This window comes from Physeter macrocephalus, chromosome 10 (genome assembly GCF_002837175.3).
Source record: "Physeter macrocephalus isolate SW-GA chromosome 10, ASM283717v5, whole genome shotgun sequence".
In the NCBI taxonomy this organism is placed as follows: Eukaryota; Metazoa; Chordata; class Mammalia; order Artiodactyla; family Physeteridae; genus Physeter; species Physeter macrocephalus.
In genome coordinates this window covers 709,581-729,099 of record NC_041223.1, presented here as the reverse complement: position 1 = coordinate 729,099, position 19,519 = coordinate 709,581, and the positions used below count along the sequence as shown (strand labels likewise).

General features: G+C 51.0%; 1 protein-coding gene across 9 annotated transcripts in view; it reads left to right on the top strand.

The window, feature by feature from the left end:
* Positions 1-13,207: 13,207 nt before the first annotated feature.
* FAM120B (family with sequence similarity 120 member B) overlaps positions 13,208-19,519 on the top strand; it is a 116,446-nt gene continuing 110,134 nt past the window's right edge. For 8 of the 9 annotated variants that reach the window (XR_003681578.2, XM_028494750.2, XM_028494752.2 and 5 more), the window contains exon 1: positions 13,209-13,295. The gene's annotated coding sequence lies outside the window, so the exon portion shown is untranslated. Of the gene's footprint in view, positions 13,296-19,519 lie in introns of all 9 variants that reach the window. The other variant, XM_055087400.1, reaches the window with a different exon arrangement.

Below are 19,519 nucleotides of genomic sequence, written 5' to 3'. Positions count from 1 at the left end.
CACAAAGGAGCCACTTTTCCAAACCCTCCTCTCAATGGATCGCCAAATGGTCAGTGAGCTGTAAAATGTGCAACCCTCCTCCCCGCCCCCACCCTCCCCGCCCCCGGCCCTCCCCTGCCCCCGCCCCCAGCCCCCCACCGCACGAAACGCACTCATTTACATTCCTGCAAAACGTTCACCGCAAGAATCCCCTCTGCGCCCGAGGCTGGTGCCGCCGCCCGGGCTCCTCGGCGCTGCCCTCCAGGCCACAGGCTCGCAGAGGCCCCGGGACCCGCGGGGGTGGCGCTGCGCCCCTGCCCTGCCGAGAGCCACCCGGCGGGCGAGGCCGCGTCCGGCCTCGGGAACTCTCCGGTCGCCGCGGCGCCCGCCTTCGTCCCTGTTGCGCGCCGCGGCCGGGGTCTGGCGGCGGGGGCGAGGTCGGAGGCCCAGTTCCCGGTGGGCCGCCCCTTCTCCCGGGCAGCCTCTTCCTAAGGAGGAGTCTCCGGGGCGGGGGACCGGGCACGAGAGGGAGGGGGCAGGCTCGAGCGGCGGGCAGAGGGTGGCGAGAGGGCAGCGGCAGTTTCGGGAAGTTTGGGAAGGTCCGACACCCAGACGTCTCCGGGCAAGGACGGCGACTCTGCGTCTGGGAACACAGGGGCGAGCGCGGCGCCCCCGGGGACCCTGTTGCCGCGAGCTCGGGGTGTCCCCGCGCTGGTCGGCGGCCGCTGGGGGGCGGGGTCCGGCTAGCGCCCGGGATCCTGACGCCTTAAACCACCGCCGCCCCTCCGCCCCCAAAACACACACGCACCCTTCCGGGCGCTATTCTCGGCCTCCGACACCTTTCCTGGGTCTGCGGCCCCTTTTTCTCCTGTGTCTTCCCCCCTCGGCCTCCCTCTGCTTTGGTAAAAAGTGAGTTTGGTGTGTGTCGTTCGCGTGGCTGTCATTAAGGCAGTCTGTTATTGTGCGAGGCTGAATCAGTGGCTCTTTGTGCGCTCAGCTGTATGGTAATGCAGACCGCACCTGCTCCCCGCACAATGCGGAGAGAAAGAGCTCCCCTCCGCGCGCGCCGCGGCCTCTGCAACAATGTCCGGCACATGTTCTAAAGACCCTCTAGCCTGGCCGCCTCAACCCGCAACCTTCGCACAACCATCACCTTATTAGGGTTTACACGTCCATCAGACACTAGAACTTTTGTTTTCATTTTTTTTTAAGGGAAATGAGTTTATTGGGAGGGCCGGGAACACACGTTATCACACAATGAGCTATCTAAATTGCTCTCATGCTTGCGGGCGCAATGCAGAGTTAAGGTGGGGCAGGGACTCCTGCTCCGGCATCCAGCTTCGTGCTGGGCGCACTTCGAGGTCTCTCTCCCGCCCCTATCTGCTCCTCCTTTATTCCCCCCTCTCCCAACACCTAGGGCAGCTTCATCCAGGACGAGCGGTGTGAGCGTTGGAGTACATGTCACTTTGATGGCGGCACAGCCCCAGGGCGCCTGGCCACAAGGGCCTTGCTCTAGGTGTGCTACAGTTGCCTTGTTTAGTGGGAACGTGCACTGTCCTGGCAAAGTGTGACTTTCATTGAGGCAGATGTTGAGATCACAGTGTACCATATAATGCACGGGAAGAGGGAAAATTCTCAAACACCAAGTAATCAGTTGAAGTCATTCATGGCCATCCCTCCAGCTGTTAGGCAACAGGCTCCCAAATACCTTCAGGACAGATTTTAGGTTTTCCACTGATGCCAGAGAAGCAAAGAATTAATCGAAAGTAACGTGCATGTAATGTTTAAGGCTGAGGTGAGAAAGCAGGCTCGGACCCCACCAGAACCCCCTACGGTTTGGTTCAGAACAAATGGAGACTTCAAAACCTCCTGTGCCCCCATGACGGTGGCAGTCCCAGCGTGGCCGCCCTCTGGGGACTTTTCGAGGACTCGCTGCATCACCACAGGGCTGGGCCAGTGCGAATCCTAATTTAATCTTGCCACCTAGTGTCAGCATCCTTTTTTCACATCAGAGGAAACATCCATGTTTCCTCTGAAAGCTAATTTCTGAGAACTCTGCTCCCTACTGCATGGAAGCTGGTGTGTGTGTGTGTGTGTGTTTGTGTGTGTGTGTGTGTGTGTGAGAGAGAGAGAGAGAGAGAGAAACAGTGGTGGGGAGAGAGGTAAGAGGGTCCCAGGAGCAGGAGAGGGCAAAAGAAGAAAGGAATGTGAACTCTAAATCCTCTGTGCTTCCAGACTGAGAGTAGATTTCAGTAAGAAATGAAATATCGGGAACCTTTTAATTAGAAAATGGAAGTGGGAAACAGGCTCATCTGAATGCCTGTTTAGAAAACTGGAAATAAAAAGTTCCACGCCCAAGGGCTTAAACCTTGGCGGGGGCGGGGGGGGACAACTTGCCCCAAATCTTTAACAAACCCTCCTCAGTATCAAGTATTTGTTAAATTGACATGGCACAGATTTCTCGATTACAGCGGCAAAGCGGAACTGAAAGGCATCGTAAAATCCATCAGAATCCTGCCCAAAGCGTTCATTCTTTTCCAACTTAATTTATGCCACGCAATTCTGTATTGGGGAAATCAAGCAGAAAGCCCTTTTCTTGCCCTTCCTCCTCCTCCGGCTCTCCTTTCCTCTACTTTCTTCCTCCTCTTCTCTCTCCATCTTCTTCTCCTTCTCTCTCTCTCTCTTTCCCCCCACCCCACGTTGGGCCCTCTCCCCCTCTCCCTTTCAAAGCTGGGCTAACGGGAGACTGTTTAACTTCAGTGTTTCTATAGGAGTCTGTTGTAGTTTAACTCCTGCACACCAGTAGCTGAGATGAACAAAGGAGAGACTCGAGGTCCAACTATTCATCCTTTCTTTGCACTTTAATTTTCATTGATTGGGAAGACAAGGGGAGCCCTTAGGGATTCAGGCTGAAGGGGGATGACACGCCTTTAGACGCCATCAGCCCCCTAGCCAGCCATCTGCTCCAAACCAAATGGCGTTTTTTCACTCCCTAACTGCATGTCTGTATACTCCTGCAACTAATCGCTCTGAACCCCTAAATGCAGGAGGGAGCTTAAGCTCGACTATGTTAATAGAGTTGCCCCCGTGTTGGCTTCAGCAGCCAGATTCCCTCCTACACACACCATAAATCCTCACCTTGCTCATTAGGAAAAAGCAGGAAACTTTCTTTTAAATACTTTTTGATGTCTCAGCAAATTTACTGTACAAAGTGAGGCTCATTAGGGCTTCGAAGGCACCCACTATATCAGACACAGGAGTGGGGAGAGGGATTTACCGCCTGGTGTTGGTGTTTTATTTTTGCCAGGCATTCAGAGCTTATAGCCTGAATGACCCCCATGACCAGGGTAGGCTCAGCTGCATAATCAGAACCACAGCCACATCAACTACAGCTGAGTTCTCTGTTGGTGACCCTGATCGTTTTACCCATCATTTTATTAGGCCTCTTGGGAATAAAAGCTCATGGCCATCATTTTATCAGATTAAATATGCCCATCCTCCGCAGTGAGTGTGACTCATCCTGTGGTCAGCCCAATCCTGCTTCCATCCCCCTTTGCCCAAAGAAAGGTTCTATCCCTGAGGTATGTGTGTGGCGGGGGAGGAGGGCTCAGGCAGATTGCAATAAACAATGCCCAGAATAGGCTCCAGACTCCAAGCCAGCCCCAGGTTCAGTTTTCTGTGTAAACAAGTCTGGAGACTGGAGTGGGGTTTGTGTTTTCTTAGACCAACTGAATACTGTATACCCAACAGAGAGGTTCTCTTATTCCTAAGAAGAATTAGGGTCCTTGTTCAGAACAAGAAAATGAAAAACTTCCAGGCAGCAAATCTGGTGTTGATCAAACATGCCAGCTTACTTGAAAAAGAAGAAGATGATGAAGGGAACGAACCTAAAGCAAGTTTATTAATTGGTATTAGTATCACATCTCCCACCAGCACACCCTCTGCCCATTCGCCATCAGCCACAGGTCTGGAATCCTTCAGCGGGTAAAACAGCAGAGGGACTGGCCTGCTTGCTCTGCACATAGGAAAAAGCTCCTACAGATATATCTTTGGGTAAAACCGCACCCGTGCCGGGTAGCTATGCTGGATAGTTCCTTACTTCTTCTTAAGGACCGAACCCCAGAGACACGTGAACATTTACAGGAAGCACTGACCCGAATGTACACACGGTGTGTTTGCACCTGATCAACTTCCTTCCGGATCACTCTATTGAGGATACATCCTAACCCAAGCCATCCGTTTGTCCACGGCGGGAAAGAGGGGCAGATCTAGCTTTTATATTCAGGCCCCGAGGCTTCCCTCTCGCTAAGGATAAACGCTAGCGGCACACCAAGGGAGGCCCCACAGCTCGGCCTCCCCTGCCCTCCCTGGGACATTTCCCTCGAAGGAGGGGCGGCCCGCAGACACCCAGGGCCACTCCTGGTGGTCGGCAGGTTGGCGCGGGGCGGAGGGTGCCGGGACCGGAGGGCAGAGCCCCGGGAAGACCCCGTGGGCCTGACGCCTCCCCTCCGCCCGCCAAGCGCAGACACCCGCGGCTAGAGAGGCAGGACGGCCCGGCCACGTGGTCCGGAGCGGGGACCCCGCGCCCTGGGGCGCAGCGCGGGCCGGGGTTGCGGAGGCATGCGCTGGTTTGCATGAGAAAGGCGGTCGCGTGGCTCAGCTGGCGGCGCGGAGTCCGCTCCTCCGACCCCGGGATCATCTGCCCGGCGGTCCGCGCTCATCTCCATGACAAAGCGCTGTTTACCTGGCGCGGCTCCGGGCGCCTTTGTCCCGATCGGATGACCGCGCAGCTGCTCCGCTCGCCCGCCCGAGCGGCCCCCGACTGAACGCGCCGGGCCGGGCGCTCTGGAGGGGGTGCGGCGCCTCCTGGTGGTCGGCAGGTTGGCGCGGGGCGGAGGGTGCCGGGACCGGAGGGCAGAGCCCCGGGAAGACCCCGTGGGCCTGACGCCTCCCCTCCGCCCTCCCTTCCACCCGCCAAGCGCAGACACCCGCGGCTAGAGAGGCAGGACGGCCCGGCCACGTGGTCCGGAGCGGGGACCCCGCGCCCTGGGGCGCAGCGCGGGCCGGGGTTGCGGAGGCATGCGCTGGTTTGCATGAGAAAGGCGGTCGCGTGGCTCAGCTGGCGGCGCGGAGTCCGCTCCTCCGACCCCGGGATCATCTGCCCGGCGGTCCGCGCTCATCTCCATGACAAAGCGCTGTTTACCTGGCGCGGCTCCGGGCGCCTTTGTCCCGATCGGATGACCGCGCAGCTGCTCCGCTCGCCCGCCCGAGCGGCCCCCGACTGAACGCGCCGGGCCGGGCGCTCTGGAGGGCTGCCTGGAGGGGGTGCGGCGCCAGCGGGCGCTCCGGAGGGCTGCCTGGAGTGGGTGGCGGCGGCGGGCCGGGCACTCGCCGCACGGGCATGAGCGCCGGGTTGGGAGGGCCAGGTCAGCGGGTCACCCCCGGCCGCCGGGCGTGCGGCGGGGGGCGCGGGGGGCCCACCCGGTCACCTGCACCGAGGCGCGGCCCCACCTGGGAGTCGCCGGCCCGTGACCGTGTCAGACAATGAGGGTGGGAAAGAAAGGGCGGCGAGAGCGACCCGGGCCCTCCCGAGGCCTTGCGCCGGGACGCGCCCCATCCGGAGGTCGCGGGCACCTGTCGCCGGCCCCGGTGCCCGTCAATCACCCGGCCCGCGGGGCGGGGCGCGGGCCGGGCCGGAACCGCGAGGAGGCCGCCCCGCCCGCTTGTCCCAGCCGGAGCCGAGCTGCCCTGCGCGACTGCGCCGTCCTTCCCCGCCTCCCACGTCCTTTCTGCGAGCATCTGCCCGCGGAGGAACAGATGTGGGCACCTGCGGTGACAGGCCGCATATGTTCCATCCTATTCACAGGCATTCAGACGTGGCGACAATGAGCGGCCTTTGTGCGCAGTCACTAAATATATTAATCTGCACTCCCCAAGCACCGGGCTGTTTAATTTTTCACTAGCAATAACATCTGATCTAATCCTTAAATCGGCTCCCCAAGCCTGCCCGCCCGCCCTCCTTTTTTTTCCTCTTTCTCCCCACCCCCTCCCGAAAAACGTGTGAAGCTATTCAACCTTCCACCTGTTGCCTGCTGAACTGGGCGTGTGTTCCTGCAGCATCTGATGTCGGTCGGGGCAGGGGGTGGAGGTGGGATTGGGGGCGCGCGGGGGCGACGGCGGGGGAGGCTGCCTGGCCACATGGGCACCGGCAGGGCCTGTGCACCAGCAGGAAAACAAGCGCAACGTGCGAGGGTGGCTCCCGAATGTTGTGCAAACAAAGGGCGATGATTATTAAACAGCTTCCAGAGCAGCCCAGCGTACCCATCCTCTCCGTGGAAGCGCCTTGAAAATGTACAAGTTCCCATTTATCTTATTGTTTATTAAACTCTGATGGTCATTATAAACACTGGTCAATAGGCCACACAGCCAAAAGGTAACATAAATCTCAGATGTACGACTTAGATTTTTTTTTTTTTTTTAGCGATTTTGTTGCATGACTCTTTTATCTTAGCATCCCGTATTCTGTTTTGGTTTGTTTTCGGTCACAATGAGTCCCTTAGTGCCATTGTGGGTGTCACAATGCAGACGGACATCGGGCTGTGAATGAAGACAGAGGCAGTTTAAACAAACCAAGCTCTTTCTTTCCTTTCCGTCCATTGTACTATGAATGGGCCTTCTGCATTCGGCTGCTAGGAGACGGCTTTGCAAAGCCCTACTCCAGTAAATGGGCTGGAGAGAAAGGGACCCCAATAAACAGCCTAAGTATTGGAGAAAAAAGGGGGACAAGTTTAAGCAAATGTTTTTCCACCTTCGCATCAACACCTTTCCTAATCTCAAAACGTAAGACATACTTTCCAGCAGTTTCCCTCCTTCTTGTCACTGTAATTCTTACTCCCCGCCGACCCCCCACATCCTGGGAGACGCAGAGCGGGGACAGCACTGGCTCACCGTTGAGATCTGTTTCCAAATGCCGCTTTGTCTCAGGAAAGCAGAATGGGGCACGGGGCTGTTTGATCAATCATCATCGCTAATAACTACAGATTGCAAACTGCTCTCAAAATGGATGCCTGGATGTGTTGCTGGGTAAGTAGGGGCAGGGTTGGTGAGTCTGGATATTTAAGCAACAATCATGAACTGTGAATTGTTTTCGGGGGAGTTGGAACTGTTCTGATTAACATAGGTAGGTTAACTGAAGCAAGAAACATAGCTGTTTTCAGGTCAAGGGCCCAGCTTGAGTACATTAGGGAATGACCCACCACCACCACCTGCGTTTCTCAGGGGCTAGAACGAAGTCACAGGCCACCACCGACCCAGACGCAGTCAAGGGAAATGGGAGAACCACGACTGGCTTATCTCCATCACAGTTCACAGCTGGGGCTACTGTCAGACCCAAAGCACATGGCAATGAGAAGGCCAATTCATTTAGTCATTTGTTCATGCATCCACTCACTGCTCAAGGGGCTGGAGGTCCAGAGTGAAATCAGACCTGCTTCCTGCCGCTACATGAGTGGTACAAGTAGAGAAGTGTCGCTTGGTCTTTTATTTTCGGAAAGAGTTTTTGTAGGGTTAATATGTCTTCCTTCAATGTTTGAATAGAACTCACCAGTGAGACCACCTGGGCCTGGAATTTTCTTTTTTGGAAGATTTTTACTTACAAATTCAACTTAATAAAGGGTTTAAGAAATATAGGGTTACTCAGATTTTCTATTTTTTCTTTGGTCAGGTTTGGTAATTCGTAAGGTTCAAGGAATTTCTTCATCTCATCTAAAGGTGTTCAAATAGTCTCCTTTTTACCCTTTGGTGTTAGTAAAATCTGTGATACCATCCTCCATCCTTATTATGGGTAATCCGTGTCTCCTATCCTTCTATCATGATCAATACAGCTATGGGTTTATCAGCTTAATTGATCTTATCAAAGAACAGTCTTCTTTCAGAATCTCCATCCTTCACTTCCTGTTGCCTAATGTCTAAAAATAGTAATTTCATATATTTTATCTAGTTTTCTAGTTGTTTACAGTGGAAGGACAAGTTCTGTAGGAATTATTCCTTCATGGGCAGAAGCTGAAACAGTTACGATACTTTTGGCTGCAAATAGCAGAAAACCCTTATTTAATATTCTTAACTGTAAGGAAAAGACATCATCTCTTAGAATGAGGAGGTAGAGTGGTTTTAGTTAACTTCTGGCTCAACCGTGTCGTCAAGGCACAAAGTGCCCTCCATCTTTCTGCCCCACCTTTCCTGTCTTGCTGGCTTCCGACATGGGTTAGCTCTCTCTTGTGACTGCACGAAGCCTGCAGGGATCCAAGAAGTCACAAACAGACACAAGGATGGCCAGTAGAGAGGAAGAGGACAATTTCTTCCTATAGGGCGCTCTTTTTTCAGTGATAAAACAATTCTGTAATATTTACTGTGGATCAGCCATGTAGAAGTCAGTATGTTTTAACGGTTGTAGCTTTTTTTCTTTCCCAGTTTTTGGGAAACATTTTACTCTCCCTTAATTCCCAACTGCTCCCTACCTTCTTTTTTTTTTTTGCGGTACACGGGCCTCTCACTGTTGTGGCCTGTCCCGTTGCGGAGCACAGGCTCCGGACGCGCAGGCCCAGCGGCCATGGCTCACGGGCCCAGCCGCTCCACGGCATGTGGGATCCCCCCGGACCGGGGCACGAACCCACGTCCCCTGCGTCGGCAGGCGGACTCTCAACCACTGCGCCCCCAGGGAAGCCCTGCTCCCTACTTTCAACCTACAGTGTTCTTTTTTTCTTCCTTTCTTTTTGTCGCTGTTTTTCTCTCTTATGTAAATCCTTCATCCCCTGTTTTTAGATTCTCCCACAAACTGATAAATCTGATGTGTACAGTAGGGCACAGGAAAGTGTCTATAGGTGGTATGAAGCAGGTGGGGAAAAGGATGTGAAGAGTCTCATGTAAATCTTTGTGCTCCTTTTACACTGATTTCTATGTACAACTTTTCTTTTAGTATCCTAGGAAAGAGCCTGGAAGTAATCTTTGGCTCTTCCTTTCCTTCACTGGAGTGTATGGTAGTCGTAAAAAATTTTAAGAAGCCATTAGAATTCAGAAAGATTCGAGTTTGAGTAATAATTGTGCCACTTACTACCATTGTACTAGTTACTTAATCACTTTTTAAAACTTATAATATTTTCCTTTTATCAAAGTAGTATACTTACAGATTTTAACATTCAAATAGTACTTCTAGATTTACAAAAAAATAGCAATTTCCTACACCATGCATTCCCACTCCCAATTCTTTCCTTTCTAACTCGTAGCTACTTCTTTTGAAATTTACTCGTATTTTTAAAAAACTTTCTAATGCTATGTCTTTTTCAGTTGTGTACATTGTCTATGGACTTCCTAACTCTAGAAGATGAAGGTTTAACACTTCCACCTGATTTCCTAGACACACGCATGTTTATGAACGCATAGAAGATCACCTCCCATTTTTTCAAAAATAATTATAGGGCTTCCCTGGTGGCGCAGTGGTTGAGAGTCCGCCTGCCGATGCAGCGGACATGGGTTCGTGCCCCGGTCCGGGAAGATCCCACATGCCACGGAGCAGCTAGGCCCGTGAGCCATGGCCGCTGAGCCTGCGCGTCCGGAGCCTGTGCTCCACAACGGGAGAGGCCACACAGTGAGAGGCCTGCATACCGAAAAAAAAAAAAAAAAAAAAATATATATATATATATATATACACATATATAATTATAGCACCCTTTTGATTAAATTACCATTCAGCATTTACCTCATTAAAATTATGGAATCATTATTCACAGCTGAGGCATATTCTACAATTACGTTTTCTTTTTTGTACAATTTTGTCTTTACTGGATTCAACAATTGCCGAATTTCTTTGCTTATTGACTTTTCCATGTACCTATTACATATTGTCACCAAACCCTGAAGATCTCCTTTTAAAACACTCAAACAGGGCTTCCCTGGTGGCGCAGTGGTTAAGAATCCACTTGCCAATGCAGGGGACATGGGTTCAAGCCCTGGTCCGGGAAGATCCCACATGCCGCGGAGCAACTAAGCCCGTGCGCCACAACTACTGAGCCTGTGCTCTAGAGCCCACGAGCCACAACTACTGAGCCTGTGAGCGACAACTACTGAAGCCCATGCGCCTAGAGCCCGTGCTCCGCAACAAGAGAAGCCACCGCAATGAAAAGCCCACATACCGCAACAAAGAGTAGCCCCCGCTCGCCACAGCTAGAGAAAGCCCGTGCACAGCAACGAAGACCCAACGCAGCCACAAAAATAAATAAATAAAATAAATTAAAACAAACAAACACTCAAACACCTCAGGCATTCCATGGACTGGCTTTTTCCTGGGATTTCCCACCTCTCTCTTCACTTGGATTCCCTACTGTCTGGGTCCTAAATATTCCTTTTTCTTGGCCCCTTAGTTTTGGAGAATATCCTCTAGCAGGTATCTGAGATAAAGTATTTGGTAAAAAAATATTTTTGAGCTGCATATCTGAAAATATTCTACCCTCACAATTACAACTAATTTTTTTTTTTTTTTTTTTTTTTTTTTGTATGCGGCGCTCTCTGCCGTGGCCTCTCCCGTTGCGGAGCACAGGCTCCGGACGCGCAGGCCCAGCGGCCGTGGCTCACGGGCCCAGCCGCTCCGCGGCATGCGGGATCCTCCCAGACCGGGGCGCGAACCCAGTTCCCCTGCATCGGCAGGCGGACGCGCAACCACTGCGCCACCAGGGAAGCCCCTACAACTAATATTTTGATTTTGAGTAGAATTCCACGTTAGAATTATTTTCTTCAGAATTTTGAAAGTTAGTGCTCCACTGAATTTCAGTTTCCTGTAATTCTATTGAGACTTTCCATGCCATCCTGGTTTCCAACCCCTAAATGTGACCTTTCTGTTTTTCCTTATGGAAAATCTTTAAGGTCCTTTCTCTGCCCCTGGTGTCCTGACATTTTGTGATGATGTGCCTTCATGGGGATCTTCATAGGTTTGTTGTGCTGGGCGTTTGGTGGGTTTTTTCCATATGAGAACATGTCTTTTAGATCTGGGAACTGTTCTTGAATTATTGCTTGAATAATGTCCTCTACTTCATTTTTCTGTCTTCTTTCCTGTAACTCCTATTTTTCAGATGTCAAACTTCTTAATCTTCTAATTTTCTTATGTCTTTCTCTTTCTCCATCTTTTTCTCCTTGTTCTGTTATCTGAGAGATAGCAAATTTATCTTCTCTTTTATCAGTTTTTAAGTTTAAATTACTGCTTTTTAAATTTTCAAGAGCACATTTTCTGAATGTTTTTATATACTTTTTTTCCTTTCCCTGGTATATGATCTTCAGAGACTGCAGATCATGAAGGTTTTTATAACATTTTTCCTCTTCCTAGTTTCTGTTTGTTTCCTTTTTTGCCGTCTTCCTCAAACGTCTGTTGGCCTTGGTCATCTGTGCGTATTTAGGAGGGGCAGAGCCAAGTGCCGCAGAGTGGCAGGGCTCACGCAGGGCGGTGAGCGGGGCTGTGCTCGGCCTGCCTCGTCTGCCTCCACGGTCTGGCCCCGGGGGTGTGCACTGTCTGTCAGTGTGAGGCTCCTGCCCTTACAGTCCGGGGCGCCTGGCTTCTCCCTCACACCCCCTGAATCCCTACCTCCAGCGCTTTCCTCCGTTCGCCCCTTCTGCCTACAAGTTCTTCTTCTAATCCTGCCTCAGTCCCAACGCCCTTCCAGGCTCAGCCCTCGCATTGTCTCCTTGCTGCCTTCTTCATCCATGTGTTCTAAGACTTTACGTGTCACTTGTTCCCTGATACCTGAAGTGTGTGTTTGTCTCCCCAACCACCGGTGCACTCAAGGATCAAGACCATTTCACATACTGTTGGTATGACCCTATGGCACCCAAAAAGTATTAGGTGCTGAGCGCTCTTTAATGAGTTTAGAAAAAAATATCAACAGGAAATGAAAGCCTTGTATGCCGAATGAAGAGATTGCTTCCCAAATTATTTGATACATACATATGGTGTCACTTCAATTTGGTAATGCCTTTTTTTTTTTGGTGGGGGGGGGCGAGTAGATCTTAGTTCCCTGACCAGGGATCGAACCCATGCCCCCTGAAGTGAAAGCTGAGTCCTAACCACTGGACCACCAGGGAATTCCCATCAATTTGGTAATACTTTCTGAGTGCTTGATCTGCAAGAGACTCTGCAGGAACAATATTTGACCATCTTATTTCCCTGATGGAAGCCTCCAGCTCCCTGGGGCTTGCAGCAGCCCTCCTGAGATATGTCATGTGTAAAGATAGGTTTTGAGATGCATCTTAAATAACTTGATATTATTAATTGAAATTTGTCAAGTATTTACTTACAAAATACGTTAGCTTGGTTTCAAAGTTATTCTTCTGTCATAACACTTGGCTACCAAAATGTTCTCTTGGTTGTAGAGAAAAGGGTGGCGTTGTGACTAGAGGAATGGGAAGTGTGTATAACCTGAAGCCTGCCTATCTCCCAGCCCAGGGGAGCATGTCCTTAATGGGAACCTCACTGGCCTTAAAGCAGCTGCAGAAACAAAGTCGAGGCGGTGGCTTCCAGAGTCCAAACTCCCTAACGTGAGACGCAGACACCGCACGACCAGGCAAGCGCGTCCTCGCTTCCTCCCCTCGTCCACTGCCGTGGCTGCCCGCCCCGGAGCTCTTATGCCCCTTTCCAGACCGCAAGCTTGCCCACTAAAACTGCGGCCTCCAGAATAGTTCGGGTGGCCGCCGCCGTCACAACGATGCTAGCAAGGCTCCTCTCTACCTACTGCTTGCTGTGCCCTGCCATGTCCTTGGTCAGCCCGGGCTGGGAAGCGCCGCCCTCCTCCAGACAGGACAGACACCGAGGCCCATGGTCGAGGTGGACAGCGCGCCAAGGTCCCTTGGCTGGAAAATCCACCCGTTCTGGACCCCCGGCCGCCTGCCTCCTGCGGGGCCCGGGCTCAGGGCCAGCCTGCCGTCTCCTAGCAGCCCGCACCGCCCGCCCTGCGCTCTTCCGCCAAACTGCGGCGTCAGGGCCCGGGCTCGCGTGTCCGCACCACCAGCGGCCCAAAGCGCCAGCGGGTGAGCCAGCGGGAGCCGAGCGAGGTGTGACCCCGACCTCCACGCACCGCGCGGTTTCCGAGGCAACGGGCGCTGCGCCTGCGCATCTCGCTCCCCGGCGCCTCCGAGGCCCGGCCGCGCAGGCCCCGCCCACCGAGCGGGCGGGGCGGTCTCTCGAGCGGAAACGCCCGAGCGGAAGCGGAAGTGCGCGGCGGCTGCGGCGGGCCGAGGGCTACGCGGGCGTGTCTCCGGCTGTGCTGGCGCATCTCTAGGTAGGGCCGGGCCTGCGGGGCCAGCGCGTCTGGGCCACTCTCGGTCGTCGCCTGGGCGCGGCGGCTGCGCTCGTGGTTCTGCGCTGTCGCGGTCCCTGGGCCGCGTCTCCCTCACCGCATGTCCCCACAGCGGTGCGCCCTGCCTGCCCCTCCCGGTGCCGCCTTGGCCCGACCCCTCCCCGGAAAGAGGTGTGCAGTTCCGGGTCGCCGTGTGGTCCCTGTCGGCCGTACCCCAGGGAGGCGTCCTCTGACCTTTGCACTTGGCGTCTCCGAACTTGGGCGCCTTCTCCAGTGACCCGGCTGTCCTGAGCCGGGGCCCCAGCACCCATCAAGCACCATGCCCTCCGGGGGATGACGCCTAGGTGGCTGAGAGGATGATTTGTCCATGTCGGCCAAGAAGTTTCTATACAGGAGGGGGGGATTCCAGCTGAGTTTCGAATAAGTGGGAGTTGGGAGGTGCTGAGGGGCAAGAGGCCATTCATTCCTTCAGAGGGAACAGAATGTTCAAGACCTGCAGGTTTGAGACTGCCTGACATATTCTGGGAGGGACAGGGTCCTAGAGCTGGGGATGGCGGGACACTCGGGAATTGGGAACAGGGAAGTGAGGTGATCTGATCGGAGTGTTCAGAGTCATCTGGCAGGCGTAGGGATGGTGGTGCTGGGTGACTGCGTGTGATAAGAGGGCTTTTGCAGCCGTTTAGGGAAGAAGTTTTAGGACTGAAAATCTGGAAACGGTAGTGGGGAGAACTTGGAGGTGAGTTTGATGGGGAAAAAGTGAGGTCGTGGTATTTCCAGTGACTTCCACATTTTTGGCTTGAGCGCTTGAGTAGGTAATGCAGAGAATGAGAACCACAGAATGGGGACAGGTCTGCGGCATCAGGTTCCTCACCTGTCGCCTCCCAAATGTATTACGCTCTGGTTCCTCCGTGTCTGGTGTCTTCCTGTTTTGTCCTCCATCTCTGTCATTTCTGAATCGTGGCCTCCCATCCTCATGTGCTCTTTGGCCTGCCCACGTTTGGACCTTTCTGTTAAGAGCTACCACTCGTGCACCACCACAGCCTTCACACATTCTCTGTGTGTCGATTTCCCCATCACCCCATCTCTGCCATCTCTAAGCTCTGCCGTCGGGGTTTTCCCCCAGGCTTGCCATTCTTCTGTCACAGGACTGCAGTGGTGCATTCCTTATAGGTTGTGTTCAAGGAAAGCAGTGAGAACACCTTGGCTGTGTCAGGTCGCACACTACTCATCTCCACACATACCGTTTCCTGACCACCTTACCTCCCAGTTTCTTTGTGTAATTTCGAACAGACATGTCTATTTTCCAGACGTGGAAATCTCTAATCACTTCTGGCCCTCTGTTTTCTCGTCTGTGAACTGAGAAGACCGCAGTAGGTGTTGGTTGAGGTCACTTACAGTTTTTACTATTCTGAGGTTCTCCCTACTCCCTGAGCCTGAATCGGTGTCATTTATGGGGCAGGTTTACTGTAAAGCTCATGAAGTTCAGGCTTCAGGGTCCTCGCTTTCACGGGCCCCTTCCAAGGCACTGGGAAGGACCTCAGTGGTCTTGTGTTTATAATTGTGTTTTTTATTTTTATTTATTTATTTTTAAAAATTTATTTATTTTTGGCTGCGTTGGGTCTTCGTTGCTGCACGCGGGCTTTCTCTAGTTGCAGTGAGCCAGGGCTGCTCTTCGTTGCGGTGCGCGGGCTTCTCACTGCAGTGGCTTCTCTTGTTGCGGAGCACGGGCTCTAGGCGCCTGGGCTTCAGTAGTTGTGGCTCGCGGGCTCTAGAGCGCAGGCTCAGTAGTTGTGGCTCATGGGCTTTGTTGCTCTGCAGCATGTGGGATCTTCCGGGACCAGGGATCAAACCCGTGTCCCCTGCATTGGCAAGCAAATTCTTAACCACTGCGCCACCAGGGAAGTCCCATAATAGTGTATTCTTTTTTAGAAGAGGGACCTCAAATTATATAAGTTTCAGGTCCTACGAAACTGGCCATTAGTCATATCCTGCTGTCTTGGTTTTTGTGTTCTTGTCCTCAGACTTGCCCCTCCCCACCTCCTACTCCTCCTTGTGTGTACCTCTTATTGAGGCTTAGAGAGAAAATATGAATGAATGGAGCTGGTCAGACTCCTGCTGTAACCTTGCTTTGGTTTGCTCTTGGGTCAGGAAGAGTGGTGTCAGAGATTGGCAACTTAGCACAGTGGGCAGAGTCTTTACAGCAGTGCATGTATTTGATTTGCTTGTCTGCTGGGTTGCCATCTCCTTCAAGAAAAGGTTGAAAGTAGGAAGGGAAGTTCACTTAATTGAGATCATAAAAGCAACTCTTATCTCTAGGGAAACTAGAATCATACACTGGAAATTCATTCAGAGGAATTAATTGCATCCTTATTTTATTAGTTTGAAACTGAGGCAACCCTTATGCTATCAGTTACTTTTATAGAGCTTTATAATAAGTGTGAATAACTTTTACATTTTCATTTGCTATTAGAAGCAAATTTGTTTCTTTATAAGGTGTTCTGTTGGAAAAGTCTTCAGCGTTAAAATATGTTATTTAAGGTTTAAATTACTTATATAAATATAATAAGATATTTCTAAAGGATTTTATAGTAGTAGTTTAAAATCTGCCAAATTGGGAGGTAAATCATTATCTTATTTTTACAGATAAGGAAATCAGTGATGTACAAAGAGAGTCAGCGATTTGTCTTCAGTCAGCCAGTAAATCAGGGCCATTGCTAGCTAAAAAAGCCAGGTCCTACGGACCCTTTTCCTTATAAACAAGTATGGTTCAGAGAAGGAGGAGTCCATTTAAGTCAGCTCTTATTGTCCAATGCTTACTATAGCATGGCCCGAGTTTATACTTCCACATACCTGTCCAGCTGCACGCCCGTGTGCATGCTAGGCTGTAGAAAGTACACGGCAGAGATGGATGCTTTCCCCATCAGTCCTTGAGCCCAAAGAATTAACTCAGTACAGATTTGTGTAAGTTACTGTAAGTCATTTATAATAAAATGGTCGGCCACCAGGACAAGGGGACAGTAACACTTTGAACAGCAGAGTTTGCTGGATAGTTCAGTTTTGGATTTTTGCCCATTAAGCGCCAAAATTTCACATTAAGGATGGAAATCTTTCTAAAATAGAGTATTTCCCTGCTTTCTTTTAAAATTTTTTTTAATTTTTAAAAACATTTTTTAAATTAAAAAATTTTATTTTTAAACTAATATATATATATATATATTTTTTTTTTTTTTTTTGGGGGGCCACACCACATTAGCTAGCGGGATCTTAGCCCAGGCCCCCTGCAGTGGAGGTGCGGAGTCCTAACCACTGGAGCCATTCCCCGCTTTCTTAATAGAGTGTGCTAAATGGGATATGAACTTTCCCTAATCCCTGTGATATGATCTCAAGTAAACATTTTAAACATAAAATTTGTGATGCAAGCAGTCTTAGGGCTCGGTGAGGCACATACAACTGTTTTCCCTGTTATTTGTTTGGAGTTTTTATGACTTTCGGCCTCTTTCAGTTTTTCTGTCCCTTTGCTTTCCCCAGGTCAGCTGTTAGAGGTTCTGACCCTTGTCAGTATATGCATGCCTGCCTCAAATGCCCTTTCCATACTTTTCTTTACTGTGGACTTAGGAGCTCATTGTTAGAACTATGTAGAAGAATTTATAGATGATAAGTCAGAGCCTGAGAAGTTGTTTATGAATAAATTATTTCAGTTTTACTTGTGAATTTTAAAATTTATATTGGAGTCTTATCCTGAATTCTGGATACATGAGGCATAAGTTTTTGTAGGTGGCAGACGTTTTCCTTTTCTATGTTCATTGACTTGAAGCGGTTTTGTAGCGCTGCAGTCGGGTGGGGAAAGGCCCAGGGTCCAGCCTTCTGGGATGCTGCTTCCATCCAGCTGTTCTGTTGGGCCCCTGGGACTGGGAGGACCTTCAGCAAGGAGCGCTCTGGGCTAAGCGCGTGCCCCGCAGGCTGACTCTGCCGCGCGAGTCGGTGTTCCGCGCGTGCCGGCAGCCAGGTCACTCTGAAGTGCAGTGTTGGGGTGGGGGCTCCCCTAGTGAGAGGAGCCAGCTTCGGAGGCAGGTGGATTCAAATCCCGGTTTTGCCGTTGCTGTCTGTGACCTCAGGCAGGTGACTGAGCAGCACACGCTGCTGGCTGCCGCCCAGCAGCCAGCCATTCCTGCCTTCGTCGCTGGCAGGCGTGCCTCGCAGTGGAGTCTGAACAAAACTTGATAGTGTGCCAGTGGGACGAGAGGGGTGTCTGCCGTGGGGCTTGTAGAATAAGCCGCACATATTTAAAGTGTAAGGCATGGTGCGTTGTGACATGTGTTTGCGCACCCCCAGGCTTGCTTCTTTCCTGACGGACCCCGAGCCTTCGCTCCCTCTTTCAAGGTGCATGTCTCAGGGACTTTGTCTCGCTCGTTGCTGTGCCCACAGCTGCTAGATCCTTGGTATATCGGGGAGGGCGGGGGTGCAGAAGAGCCTCTCTGTGCCCTCCTTTGTCTTCTGCAGCGGGAAACAGCGCTCTGCCTCCCTGCAGTGCTGGGGTTCTTTCACATCCACGTGAGGGAGGGTGCTGGGCGGTGCCTGGCGGAGCTGGTTTGCTCCAGTCTGGCCTGCCTCTCTCCTCCACGGCACAGGCAGGGCAGTGCTTCTAAAATGCGCTTGCTTAGGAGCCCTGAGGAACGTCTGCTTTCCCTTAGGATGAAGCATACGCGGGTGTGCGGCTGTGGGAACTCTGGTCGCTGCACCTCTTCATCTCTCCAGACTCTTCTTCCCTCGCTGCAGAGGTTCTGGCCAGACTGAGGGGTTTGGGATGGTTTTTTTCCCCCCGTTTTCCATGTTGAAGAACACATTTATAACACTGTAAATAAAGTTGCAGGTTAAACTACCTAATAGAACAGATATTTTAAGCACCTTAGAAACACTGATTTAATAATAAAAATGACACCTTACGGACTTAGAAAAGATTCATCCTTTATCTCTTTGCTCACGCCCCCATCCGCCTGCTCCCCGCTCCCCGCTCCCCCTCTGGCTGTGCCTGCCGCTCTTCTGCCTCCTGTCAGGGCCGCTTGGAATGCCTTTCCTCAGGATGGCCGTGGTGGATCCCAGGTCTGGGTTGGGTCTTCCTGCTGAATATTCTGCACGCTCTCTGCTTTTCTCTGCCCTGTAGTAATGCCCAAGTGATCATTGCTTGTTGGAGGTTTTCCTGCTGGAGCATAAGCTGCCAGAAGGCAGGGACCTTATCTGTCTTAGTCATAGCTCCACGTCTGCTGTAGCGATGACAAAGGTAGTTGCTGAATGAGTAAACCCGATTTATGTCTAAATAAAGTTACCTGGTGTCATTGAGGAGAAGTAAGTGTGAATGAGTTACAGCTACAGTTGGGGAAAAATGACCAATATGTGCTTTTGCATTGACTCAGCAGTTTCACATCTAAGATTAATCCCAAGGAAATGATCAGAGATGGTGTTTTCAGAGATGTGTATTCACCGATGTGATTGACATTCTTATTTATGGCATGCAGCATTGGAAATGAATGTTCAACAGTAGGGTTAAATAACCCTATTATGTCTACATGGTGCATCCATTAAAAGTGACACTGCAGGAGAAGGTTAACGTTATGACTTGGGAATATATTCATAATAAACTAAGACACAGAAATAGATTATAGAAAAGCATGATCCCAATTTTTAGTAACTGAATAATTAAAACTAGAAATACGTATTCAAATGTTTGTTGTAGTCATCCTTGGAAGATGAGATTATGAGTAGTTTGTTTTCTTTTTGTGCTGTCCTGAATTTTCTGCAAAGAACATGGCTACTTTTTTTTTTCATGGCTACTTTTTTAATCAGAAAAAAATTTTTATAAATAAGTATGTTCCTGATATTAAAAAGTAATATAGGTTGTAAAAATCATAAATACAGTAAAGCCTGACTAAAATTTATATGGCTTTGTTTTAAATTTTGAGATAATTTAATCATTTTGACTTGTGCTGGGCTTATTTCACTAAACTTTAGCAACTAATGAAAAATGTTTGATAACCAAATTTATATTATAAATAAAATTGCATCACAACAATTGAGTCTTATAAACCTCATTTTGGGGGCTTCCCTGGTGGCGCAGTGGTTGAGAGTCCGCCTGCCGATGCAGGGGACGCGGGTTCGTGCCCCGGTCCAGGAAGATCCCACGTGCCGCGGAGCAGCTGGGCCCGTGAGCC